Source organism: Vigna umbellata, chromosome 11, assembly GCF_029865625.1.
Source record: "Vigna umbellata cultivar VRB3 chromosome 11, Vumbellata_1.0, whole genome shotgun sequence".
Taxonomy (NCBI): Eukaryota; Viridiplantae; Streptophyta; class Magnoliopsida; order Fabales; family Fabaceae; genus Vigna; species Vigna umbellata.
Genome location: NC_142175.1, coordinates 6,974,031 through 6,986,800, shown reverse-complemented (window position 1 = coordinate 6,986,800; position 12,770 = coordinate 6,974,031). Strand labels below are relative to the sequence as shown.

The following is a 12,770-nucleotide window of genomic DNA, read 5'->3' as shown; positions in this document are numbered from 1 at the left end:
TTAGAGGGGGAGTGTACCTATGTGGAAGGGACTCACCCTCGAGGGGGAGATGTTGGGAATCCAAGTGTGAGTCAAAGTCCCACATTGGATAGAAATGAGAAAGTAGAGCAATATATAAAGATGAAAGACCCATTAACTCATTGTCTTAAGGTTTTAGGTAAAGAGTGGTGTCGATCCCTTATATAGTTGGCTTAGATGTTATTAATGTTTGTGTAATCCACTGGGAATCTCCTCCTCGATAAACCCAACCGTAATTAGTTTTCACAAATTTCTTATTCACAGATTAAGTACAAGATCACATAGATTTTTCATTAACAATGTTCACAAAGAAATTCAAGAACATGGATAATTATACAACAATATTAGATCATTAATATAAAAGATTAATTCCCTCATCTCTTTTCTATAATTATTTTCTTAATCGAAGTTTGTTTCTAGAAACCTTCCGAATCTCTACTTGCAACTAAAAACTAAAATTTCCTTTCTCTTATTTCTTCCTAAAAACTAAAAACTTGATTTTTTTTTTCTTCTTCTCCCTTGACTATTTATAAGCCAAATTCTGGTCCTAGTATATTTTAATTTTTTTTAATTATTTTATTAAAATTATTATTTTAATCATATTTTGTTGTTTTCCTCCCTCAATCATCACAGAAGGTCTTTTGTCTACTTCTGATTTTAATTTTAATTTTAATTTTATAAAACTTTCTAAAATTTGTAAGAATGGTTCTAAAAAATTTGAACCATGCTTCTAAAATCACTATAAGTATTTAACATATATTTTTGTTTAACTTACCACTATTTTCTTATTAATCATATTTTCTACCCATAACATTATTATTACCCATAACATTATTATTAATAATAATATTGAGAGAAAATTACTATTATTTATTAAGGTAAAAAAATTTATGGGCTTTACAATATAAGTGAACAAGACAACATTCATGAATTAAACCATAAATATTTTATTCAAAATTATAAATTTTTTAATGTAAATAAAAATAAAAGTAGTGAAACTCTATTGAAAACGTCTTTTATTTTAGGTCCATATATATAAAGTAATTTAACAATGATTATATATGGTGCTGACGAAGGAAAGCAGTGTGGCGAGGAAAGCTTGTAAAATTTTTGCTTGGATTTTGGATTACCAAATTTTTTATCCACACATGCTGCATTTACTTTTGTTTTTCGTTTGTGCGCACTGTGGACAAATGTGAGAATTTCTCACTGGAAAAAAAGTTTTCACAAATTGACATTCTGAACAAATGAATCTAATTTCTATATTACAAAGTGCTGAATTCTTTCTGCGGCGTTCAGAGAAAACAGGTTCAACGACTCTAACATTCTTATAGTTCAACATCTCAAACCTTTGCACGACCTAATTAGCATTTCCTTATTGTCTGAACTGATGTGAAAAGTTCTAAACTTAACATTTTTCAAACTGAAATGCTATTGCTTACAATTACGTTGATAACGATGTTTCCTTTCACTTGTTCGTTAAAGATCAAATCTGTCCTTTTTTATTAAGTAATGTTTAAGTATGCGACACATTTTCTGTTTTGTCAATGTATAATAATGATAATTAATTTACTAAATTCAGTTTAATAAATATTTTGTTAAAATTGAGGTCACACATTGTTTAAATCCTAAATATAATAGGCCTAAATGGACTACTCAATTTTCTCCTGTGTCTCAATATCTATTTTAAGTTTGATTTCTCTATTAATCAATTTTTTTATAATTTTATTAAAAGCATTTGTTAGATTTGTCAAGCAGTATTCCATCAAATAGGGTTGCGGATAGGAAACTATGATTGAGAGAGGAATGGGTTGTTGTAAGTGAATGAAAAATGAGTGTTACTGGAATGGAACAGAAGAAGAAGAAATAAAGGAATAGAAAGAGAGAGAATTTTATTAGAGTAGGTGTACTATAGGATACCTAATCCTCCAACGGTCGACCAATAATCCGGGCGATTCATAACGACATTCGACCACGTGTTGTCGACCACTTGGTGCTCGACTCGTAACGACATCTAACCATATGGTGTTGTCGACCACTTGGTGCTCGACAACCATATAAGTGATGTCGCGACATGAGGCATTCGCGCGACAAGTCGTCCACTTATGTTGGCACGCAGGATGATTGACATACAAAACGCGATACCGCGGTCTAGCGGTTACAGATAAACAGTTACGCATATTGGCTAACAAGCGCCGTGAATCACGGAAGTAATTGACTCAATATCAGCACACGATCTAGCAGTTATAACTTATAGATAGCCAACTTCGGTAACCACCCGAGATTTCAGGTAAACGGTTTGTTTTACTATTTTAAATACACAAAACGCATCAGAAAAAAGGTACGTTTTTCCCTAAGAGAATTAAGAAAAGATTATTCTTGATCTAATCACACCCTTGTTGACTTGAGCGTCGGAGTGCCTTTGCAGGTACCCAGCCCATCTTTACACAGAGAAGCAGAAAAGAGAGAGAGAAACAGCACAGCAAAGGCAGTTTAGAGAAGAAGCAGTCCAGAGTTGTTAGGTGCGTATCTTGGTCTCCATATCCCTACTGAAACATTTTGGCGCCCACCGTGGGGCCGAGATTTACAATCCCAACAACGACCACCGGAGCAATGGAGGATTTCAACACGCGTGACTTGATCAAGCAGCTGCAGGCACAGATTGAAGCACAAGAACAAACCATAAAGGAACAGCAAGAAATCCAACGCAAGCAGGCAGAGGAGCTGGCGGCACTGAGGGCGCAACGCCCACCGCCAGAATTGTCTGCCTCGAACAGACAGAATAATAATGAAGAGAGTCACCATGGAGGACCATCTGATCCTTTTGGCGGGGAGAAGAAAGGGCCTACTTCCATGCGCCTCACCAACTTACTCCCGTTCACGGAGGCCATCATGCAAGCACACATGCCAGATAAACCTCCCCCAGTGTTAGAACGTTACGATGGCTCCGCCAATCCCGACAATCACCTGCGCAACTTTGTAGACGCCATGGCGTTCTACACAGATAATGACCCTGTCATTTGCAGAGCTTTCTCCTTATCCCTTAAGGATGAGGCCTTGGAGTGGTTCCACACTCTTCCACGGAATTCAGTAGATTGTTTCGCAACAATCGAATCCCTATTCAGAAAGCAGTACGCGACCAATAAGAAACCGGCGATGACTGCGGCAGAGCTTGTGAACACCAAGCAGGAAAAAGACGAATCCTTGAAAACTTTCATGCAACGGTACACCGAGACAGCCCGACGCGTGAAAGATATCAGTCACACCTTTATCATCAGCAATCTACCGTCATGTTTGAGACCGGGGTACTTTGCGGAACAGTTGTACGCTGACCCTCCAGCAACTATGGAGGAACTGCAATCCACAATTGCTAAATTCATCCGCATCGAGGACCTCCGGAACTCTAGGAGAAAATAGCAACCGGATACTTCCAACCATGAGGCGAAGAAACCCGCCAAGCGATCGACCAACGACTATAAGTCAGATCGCGCATCCCGGAAAGAGTCGGGGTGGACGTCCAAGTATGATCGTTACACGACCCTCAATGCCCCGAGAGCAAGAGTGCTCGAAGAGGCCTTGCACGCCGAACTCTTAACCGTACGGCGAAAGGCTACCCCAAAGAACGCGGATAATAGTAAAACCTGCCGGTTCCATATGAACCATGGGCACGACACGGAAGAGTGCAACATGGTGAAAGACGAGCTAGAGCGACTCATCCGTGGAGGCTATCTCCAGAATTACATTAAGGATAGAATTTCCACTAGAGCCGCAACGCCTCGCCGAAGAGATCCTTCTAGGCGAAGCCCCCAACGATCACCCCCTAGAGATGATCGACACCGCAGGCGAACGTGCAGTCCGCCTCGACGGACAGATAGAGAACGCTCAGTCCGAGGCCGCATCGACACCATATCTGGCGGTTTCGCAGGAGGAGGTGTGTCAGCTTCAGCAAGGAAGCGACATTTGAGACAGTTGAAGTCCGTTCATATGGTCGAGCGACAATCTCGGTCGATCCCCGACATTACATTCACGAATGCGGACTTCCACGCGCCCGACCCTTATCATGATGATCCTATGGTCATCACAGCTAATATAGCTCGGTATGATGTCAGCAAAGTCCTCGTCGATCAGGGGAGTTCGGTCAACATTTTGTATTGGTCCACCTTTCAGAAAATGGACCTATCTGAGGATCTCATCGCCCCGTTCAACGAACAAATTGTAGGATTCTCAGGAGAAAGAGTAGACACCAGGGGATACCTTGACCTGCGAACTCGGCTCGGAACAAGTCGGAGGCACCTGAACTTAGAGTTCGATTCCTGCTGGTCGAGGCAAATACGTTGTACAACGCCCTGCTAGGACGACCTTGTCTAAATGCATTTGGGGCAATTGTCTCTACTCCCCACCTCGCCATGAAGTTCCCGACAGAGCATGGTACCATTTGTACCGTGCGGGCAGATCAACGAACAGCCCGACAGTGTTATGTGGCCGGGCTAAAAGTCACCCCCTTCGTTCCAGCTAGAAGGGCGAAGGGAGCCGAGACAGCGGCAATCGACTTAGACCCCCGGACCAATGTAGACGAGTGTCTTCATCCACAAGGCATGCAAGAAATATATGTATACGTAGGCATGGGTAGCTATAGGGAGTGTGAGGAAGAAAGAGGAGTTCAGAGAATAGAGAGAAAAGAGAATCCTCAAGGTATGGAGAAAGAAGTAATGAAAGGAAGAGGAATAGGAAGTTTGTATAAGGGTTTTAGAAGTAGTGGTTGGAGAAGCCGAGAGACTCATGGTCGTGAGCTTAGTGGTGAGTGTGGATAATTAAATAAGTCACTGGTAAAAAATTAGTCTTTTAACTTGTCTAATACGTTCCGGTTTTCAAAAAATTGAAACATATTAAAACATGGTGACATTTTTGTAATTAAGACGAACTTATACGCCTCGGTTATTTACTAAATCAAAGCATAAAATCCTCTGCAATAATATATTATTTCGGTTTGCCTTCTAACCGAGGCTTATAGGTTATTTTGAACCTTTTTTTAGCTTTTTAAGCATCGATTTGCAGATGAATCGAGTTAGTAGTGCTCTTTCTGCCTCGGTTATTTGTTCAACCGAGGTAGTAGCTTTTTCACTTATTCAAATTACTGAAACATGAAAAGAGTTTACACAATTTTCTTCTTCTCCTAACGCGTGCCTCCTCGTTCTTCTTCTTCCCGTGCGACCTCCACCGCCACTAGGCGAACCTCCGCCACCAAACGCATAGCCCTCACGTCCTCCATTTCTCTCACGCAAAGAAATCTCCACTTCGCGGTCTAGTTTCTCTCGCGGGTTGCTCGCTGCATCCAAAGCCGTGCCGCCACAGTTCGTCCACCACCGGCCCCTCTATTCTCTCCGACGAAGTGTTGTCCAAGTTGGGTGGCTCGTCGAATTCCCGTTGGGGTTCATCTAGGGTTTCTGACGAGCCCAAGGGAAATGGTTCCTTTGGGGCTAGAGATTCCAATTGCGAGCTTCCCCCTTCTCGCACTGACGAGACTGATAATTGAGCAGCGAAAAAGAAACCTTCATGAGGGTTTGAGAGGAGGGAGAGGGATAGAGAAGGGTTCTTCGAATAAGAGCTTTGTGCCTTCGGAGCGACGATTCGGAGAGCTGGATTTCGAATAAGAGCTTTGTGCCTTCAGAGCGGCGATTCGCCTCCAACGGTGGATGGTTTGAGAGAGAGAGGAAGGTTATTGGGTTTGGCTCAACGACGGCGTTGATTCAAATGACTGGAACAAGAAGAAGGGCGAATCCAACGTTGGTAGCAAGAGTGTTGGTGCTGATGGAGGGAGACCAAGGTTTTTTTTGCAACCTCGGTCTTTGTCGGTGTCCAGTGAAGGGGGATGGGAATGTGGAGAAACCTAAAGGGGTTAAGGAGACGGGTGGAGGTGATGCTTTTGTGAAGAGGGGTTTTGGATCTTCGAATGGAGGAGGACGATCCAAGATGGTTCTAAGAAGGGTGTAGTCCAATGTGTCCACTGAGTGTGTCAAAATTCGCAAGTTGTTTTCCAATTGGAAGGTGCTTCTTATGGTTCCCGCAACTTGGTCCAAAAACTTCTTTTACCATTACCAGTTCAATGATGTGAATGAGGCACTTTTTAATTTGAGGAAGAGAGTTCAACAGTGTGTTCTATTGGGGGGCTCAGATGCTCGGTTCTGTTGGATTGGTTATTTGCTAGATTTCAACTTTGAGAGGAGAAGGGTGAGGGGGTTGCTGGGAGTTGTGGTGGTTGGTGTTCTTGGGACTGCAATTTGAGGTGGTGCACTTGCTAATCAGCTTAGGTACAACTCCAATGTTTTGCTGGACCTTTTGTCTTGTACTTTAGTTTTGGATTGCTAGATGCCATGTTCCAAAGCTTGGTCTATTGGGTTATTGGAGCCCTGGCTGATGATTCTGAGATCGTCAACAGGTAAATTAATTCAGACTAATTATAGTAGTGTATGCGGGTAGATTAATACGTAATTCCCATGAAATATATTTGAGAATTGTGTTAATGAAGTTATTAACATCGTTTAATACAAGAGTATTTTAGTGTAATCCCTATACATATTTTATTCTTATCATGCTAAATTTCTAAACATAGCTTCTGATAACTGAACATTCACATATCCGATAATAGTGTTTCATAATAACAAATGCAATTATAAACTTACCATATATGCTTTCTAGAACTTTGTTTGATACTTAAATAAACTCTAGGAGCTAGTTCGTAGATTGAATATAATCATTAATATACACTATTGTAGTCAAATTATTAAGCAGAGGTTCTGCATCAGATTATCAACCGATGCGTTTTCTTGAAAGTACTCATTAAAAATGAAAAAGATCATATATATATATATATATATATAATATTTGCTTATATGTGCCTTAGTTTCTAGCACTTGGTGAATGAAAAGATGTAGTGAATGAGTTATGTAAATATGTATATAGGTGTAGGGGTTTGTTTAAAGGAATACATAGTGCAGGGATTGTTGTTGCATAGTAAGTAGATGAACATAATGTGTGTTTGATGTCCTAGTTGGTAGTGAATTGGGTGCTCACAACAATAAGCTATCAATTACTCTTTATTTTGGTCATGTTTGCTGTGAAAGATGAATAGGGAGAATGTATATACAAGACTGAGGAACCTGTCATGGATCAAGTTTGTTCTATCAACAGCAGATGATGATATAACGATGTCCTCTTCATGCTTGTCTTGTAAATTTCAAGTTTTATTATTTTATATCTTTTTCTTCAGTTGACACTAAGAATACATCGTGTTTCAATTTTGACTCTTAAATTAATGATTGAAATGAGCATGTTAAAATTTTATAATTTAGTGATTATGTGACTCATTGAATGTGAGGTTAATGAGTGTCTTGGAATTGAAAGAAGATGTTCAACTGACTTTTGGAGTGTGTTGGAATTGAAAGATATGCAAGCATAAATGTTCCATGATCTTAATTTAATTTGTATTGGAGGGATATTGCGTCGGTTCAGTAGGATCCGAGGCGAAAAGTCCTTTGAAAAACAAAATCAAATACCCTACTACATCGGTTACTTGTGAACCGAGGCAAAATCCTACCCCTTTTTGTCTCGGTTCACAATCGAGGCAAAAATGAGTAGACTTTTTGCCTCGTCTATATATGCCTCGGTTCAGGAACCGCTGCCTATGGGCTAAAATAACTATTGTCGTTTACATTAATTGCATTAGGTTCAAACCAGGAAATAGCTTGGTATCTCCTTACCCATTGCTCGTGTTTAGTTGACGTTAGGAAGTGAATATTTTAAGTGGGTTCTATAGCTTAAATAATTGCTAAGGGTTTCTTTGAATGGCAAAATGTGTTTTGCATTGGGAAGTTGAGTAGCGTCTTGGAGTAGGGGCAACAGTGAATTATAGATCCTTGTGTATTTCTTTTATGGGCATTGAATGATGTTTGGGTCCCACTTTGACTTAAGTTAAAGGTAGTTTGCATGTTTCGCGTTAATCCTTGAAAAGTCGGGGATGTATATAAAATTTAGAAGGGTTAAATATGTTTTTAGTCCCTAAACTATCAAGCAAATTTGTTTTTAGTCCCTCTTTCAAACTAAGCTATATTTTGATCCTTCTCCTTAAGGAAAGGATAATTTTTCGTCCTCCAAAACTAACAGCGTTAAAAATAAACTGAGGTGGCTAACGGTGGTGTGCCACGTCATTTTTCTTTTTTGATACCAGTTAATCTTTCTCAGCTCCTCTCCCTCTGACTCTACCACAGCCACCTCCGATGCCACCTCGAACACCTCCGGCGCCACCATCAACCGTGAAACCCTCATGCGCAACCATCCTCCACCACGCTCACCTCCATGGCCAATGTAAAACATCCATCTTCACTGCCCAGAAAACCCCCAAATCGCATATCAGTTCATCTCCTCCCACCATCACAAAGACCCAAATCAGAAAAATAAAATCACCCAAACCTTTATCGCGATCTCTTCCATCATTAACCCAATTCGCACAAGAATCGCAAACCTGCAAACAACAAGCATCAACAATTTAATAAAACTTATTTTCATGCCCGTGATAGAAATTGGCATCAATACTTTAATAAATTGTTTACATGCTTCTGACACAGATAGCACCACGCAACCCAATTGCATTATGGATTTGTTAATAATTAACAAGAAAGGTACCTGATTCAGAGGAGCAGAATGGTGGATCCTTAACCTTTTCTTGTTGGGCTCGGTTTCCACTCCTTTTAGCTGCTTTCAACTTCTTGTCATAAATATCATACTTCTTATTCATCTTTTTACGACTCTGTTCGTATCCACTCTCAAAATCATCAAAATTTCCACGATAGAAATGAAGTTTCAAATCATGGAGATGAATAATCTCAATACATACTGTATTGAGAAAATCTCTTTCATGTGAGACAACTACCAAAGTTTTCTTCCAACGGCACAAATACTCTTCAAACCAGAGAACAACCCTCAGGTCGAGATTATTTGTGGGTTCATCAAGTAATAATAGCGTTGGTTGTACAAAAAGTGCTCGAGCTAAGGAAATTCTCATTCTCCAGCCACCACTGAAGGATTTTGTAGGGCGACCTTGCATATTCTTTGTAAAACCCAAACCGACTAATATCTTTGATGCGTGAGCTTCAGCAGCATCAGATCCCATCAATTGTAGTTTTTCATATAGCTCTGCTAGCTTTTCTCCCGTATCATCTTCTTCATCATCATCTTTGTCTACACTTTCTTCAGCAGAAGCTGCATTCTGAAGAGAGGCAACCTCTTGTCGAATTTTAACTAGTTCTTCATTAGCTGAAACAACAGCTTCAAGAGTTGTCTTGTCATCACTAACTACCTCTTGCTCAACTAGAAGGACATCAATATTCTTAGGTACTAGTATCTTCCTCCAGGCAAGAAGTTTCAGCAGTTTGGACTTGCCCTTTCCATTGGGTCTAACCAAACCATACCTCTTCCCATGAGATACCTTCACTGATGCATTCTTCAAAAGTTCTTTACCACGAGCAGAAACAGAGAAATTTTCTATTGTTATATCTTTCACATTAGCGTCAGCATCATCATCCCCATCAAGCACCGAAGCTCGGCTTCCAATGACCACAGTGAATGCATCATGATCATCCTTAAGAGCCTCCCTCTTTGCCTACTCAACAGCATGTGCTGCTAAAAGATCCTTCTTTTCACGCTTTTTCAAATCTTTATCAACAATAGGCACATCAAGTGGCTTTAAATCAGGCCATTGCTGCTGACTTCCACGTTTCGATGCATTATTTTTCTCTTCCTCCTGTTTTAGGAGATCATCATCTTCATCATCAAAAGGCGGAAGATCAATACCATCAGTGTATGTAGAAGCTTTTGGAGCAGATTTTGGCTTCGGCTTACTAGAAGTAGAAGAGTTGACATCACGAAGAAACTCCCCGTGGTGGGAGATGATGACGTTGCCTAGAACACCAATTAGAAAGAAAAAAATAATCAAACTTCCATGGCAAATTTCAAAACAAGAAAATGGGTGATCACACAAAAACAAACCCAGATGCAGCAAACCGTTCTCCAATCAAGATTGAAATATTACCAGACAAAATCTATGATCTTTAATGATGGAAGAGATCGCGATGAAGGTTTGGGTGGTTTTAGTTTTCTGATTTGGGTCTCTGTGGTGGTGGGAGGAGATGAACTGATACGCAATTTGGGGGTTTTCTGGGCAATGGAGATGGAGGTTTTACGTTGGCCATGGAGGTAAGCGTGGTGGAGGATGGTTGTGCATGGGGGTTTCACGGTTGATGGTGGCCCCGAAGGTGTTCGAGGTGGCGCCGTAGGTGGGTAGAGTCGGAGGGAGAGGGAGGGAGAGGAGCTGAGAAAGATTAACTAGTGTCAGAAAAAAAAATGACGTGGCACACCACCGTCACCTTAGCTTATTTTTAACGCCTTTAGTTTTGGAGGACGAAAAATTATGGTTTCCTTAAGGAGAAGGATCAAAATGTAGCTTAGTTTGAAAGAGGGACTAAAAACAAATTTGCTTGATAGTTTAGGGACTAAAAACATATTTAGCTCAATTTAGAAAAATAAGGGTTTTAGAAATAATGTAGTCTTAAGACTTTGGTGTTTTGGTTTGATAATAAGTGTTCTTGAGTGTACATCCTTGTTAGAACATAATTGTTATGTTATTTTCTTTGATTATATTTATATTTTTCGCCTAATGCAAATGGGTTTTTTACACGTTATTAATTAGTTGTAGAAATTCAAATAGGGAGCGTAGAAAGTAAAACCATGCAAATAAAATAATATGAAAATTTAATAAAAAGATATTATATAAATATTTTAGAAGATTTAGTGTTATTGTTTTAAAAAGTGGTTAAGAGAAAATAGAGGATATAATCTTGGGGGTTTAGAGATTAAAAGAGATATTATTATTAGGAAAAATCATTATTAGATATGGCCAAATATTTTAAAATATATTTTGAGAAATTTTTAATTAAAAGTTATCTTAAGATATTATTGGATGTAATTATATATTATTATTATTAGATAATAATAGTAATAATAATAATAATAATATATTATTGATAGACTTATTATAATAAATTAAAATAATAATAATAAGATAGAATATATTAAGGACTTATCAGAATTAATTAGGTTAAAGATAAATTTATTTTATCTTATATATATCTTTTATTAAATTACATAATTATCATGTTATAGTAGAACCTTGAGATTGATGAGTTAATGTATATTGTGGTGACTATGTGTGAAATGTAATAATTATTGTTATAAACCTAGTGATTGGTGAGCAATGCATGTTATTGAGAATGTGTATTGACTGGTAATGCGAATATGAAACTATGTTATCTCCTTGTATTGTTATAGATCATGTGTGAGTTTTTCATATTGCGCTACGTTAAGGATTTCGGGTCTCGAGTAGAGACATAGATTCAAGTGTCACCCTTCCTCCTACACGAGGACTCGAGAGGGTTAAATGTCTCGTCCAATAACTTCGGCTCGTGTTGAGTATAGTGCACTGATGCGCATAGTATCAGTGTTTTTACTCGTTAGTCCTTGAGAAGTTAGGGAGATAGGTATGAAGTTGCGATGGAAGATGACTCGAATCGCCTTGTTGTGCTAAACAGGTTATGATGACACAATGCAAGGAAACGACATTGGTTTATGAATGGTTTGGTTGTCATGTTAATGTTGTGATGAAATATAACTATATTATTATGTATTTAAAATGATTCACTACCAGATTTTGGCTTAATACCGGCGGCTTAATACCGAAGGCTTGTAGGCCTTCGGTAAAAATGTATTTCCGAGGGCCAAAATGATCATTACAGACGGACATAGTGAAATATAGTTACCGAAGGTCAAAAGAGAATTACCGAACGGTTAGTGACCTTCGGTAAGTGGCTCGACCTCTTAAACAAAGGTCGTCCCTAATTTTGTTAGACAGAACCCTATACCCTTACCTTCTCGTCTTGTTTCCCATTCTTTCCCTCTCTGTTGTAATTGAAATTTCTCGCCCCATTGTGCTTCCCATTGTCTCCCTCTCACTTCTGTTTAACGTTTGTCTCCCTCTCCCTCTCCGTATCCCTTCCGTCCGGTGGCATTGTGTTCCTAGGTTTCAGTTGTCGAACCTCCAGTGTAGTGGTGTTGGAGTGTTTCTTCCACCAGATTGTTGGCGTTGCCGTCAGGTGGGTGGTCCGTTAAGATCACGGTGTGTGGGCGTTGCTGTCAGGAGGGTGGTTGTGTTCGTCAAGGGAGGCTGTTGGGAGACCATTGCGTCGAGGTATGTTCTCTGTGTCTGTGTAAGCCTTATGTTTATTTTTACAATTAGATTGGATGAAGTGATTCTCGTAGATGTGTAGAATAGTTTACTACTGTGAGGAGTTTTGTTTTATTATGCTTATATGATGGAACCGCTATGAATAAATTGAAGTTGAAGAGGAAGATTTTACATTTCATTGTTTGTGTTTTCTGCCTTAAGTAAGCATGGATTGGAGTAATAATTTCGTACATGGTTGAAGTTTGGTATAACTTTGAGATTGGTTTTGTCTCCACTGAAACATGTCTGGTGACCTTCCTCATTTGTCACTCTTATTAGTTGGTTCAGTTGTGTGAAGGAGTCTCCTTAGTCTGTATTTTTTCAGATATTTTCATAAGGAAAACCAAGGTTTACTTCATTTATGTTTTCTTTAAAATCTTGGCCTTGTGAGCATGAATATACGTAGGAATTAGTTGACACC

The 12,770-nt window shown here is 39.3% G+C and overlaps 1 pseudogene; it reads right to left on the bottom strand.

Annotated features, from left to right (window-relative positions):
• Window positions 1-8,210: 8,210 nt before the first annotated feature.
• Window positions 8,211-10,262, bottom strand: LOC148190870 (ABC transporter F family member 4 pseudogene; annotated as a pseudogene).
• Window positions 10,263-12,770: the final 2,508 nt, after the last annotated feature.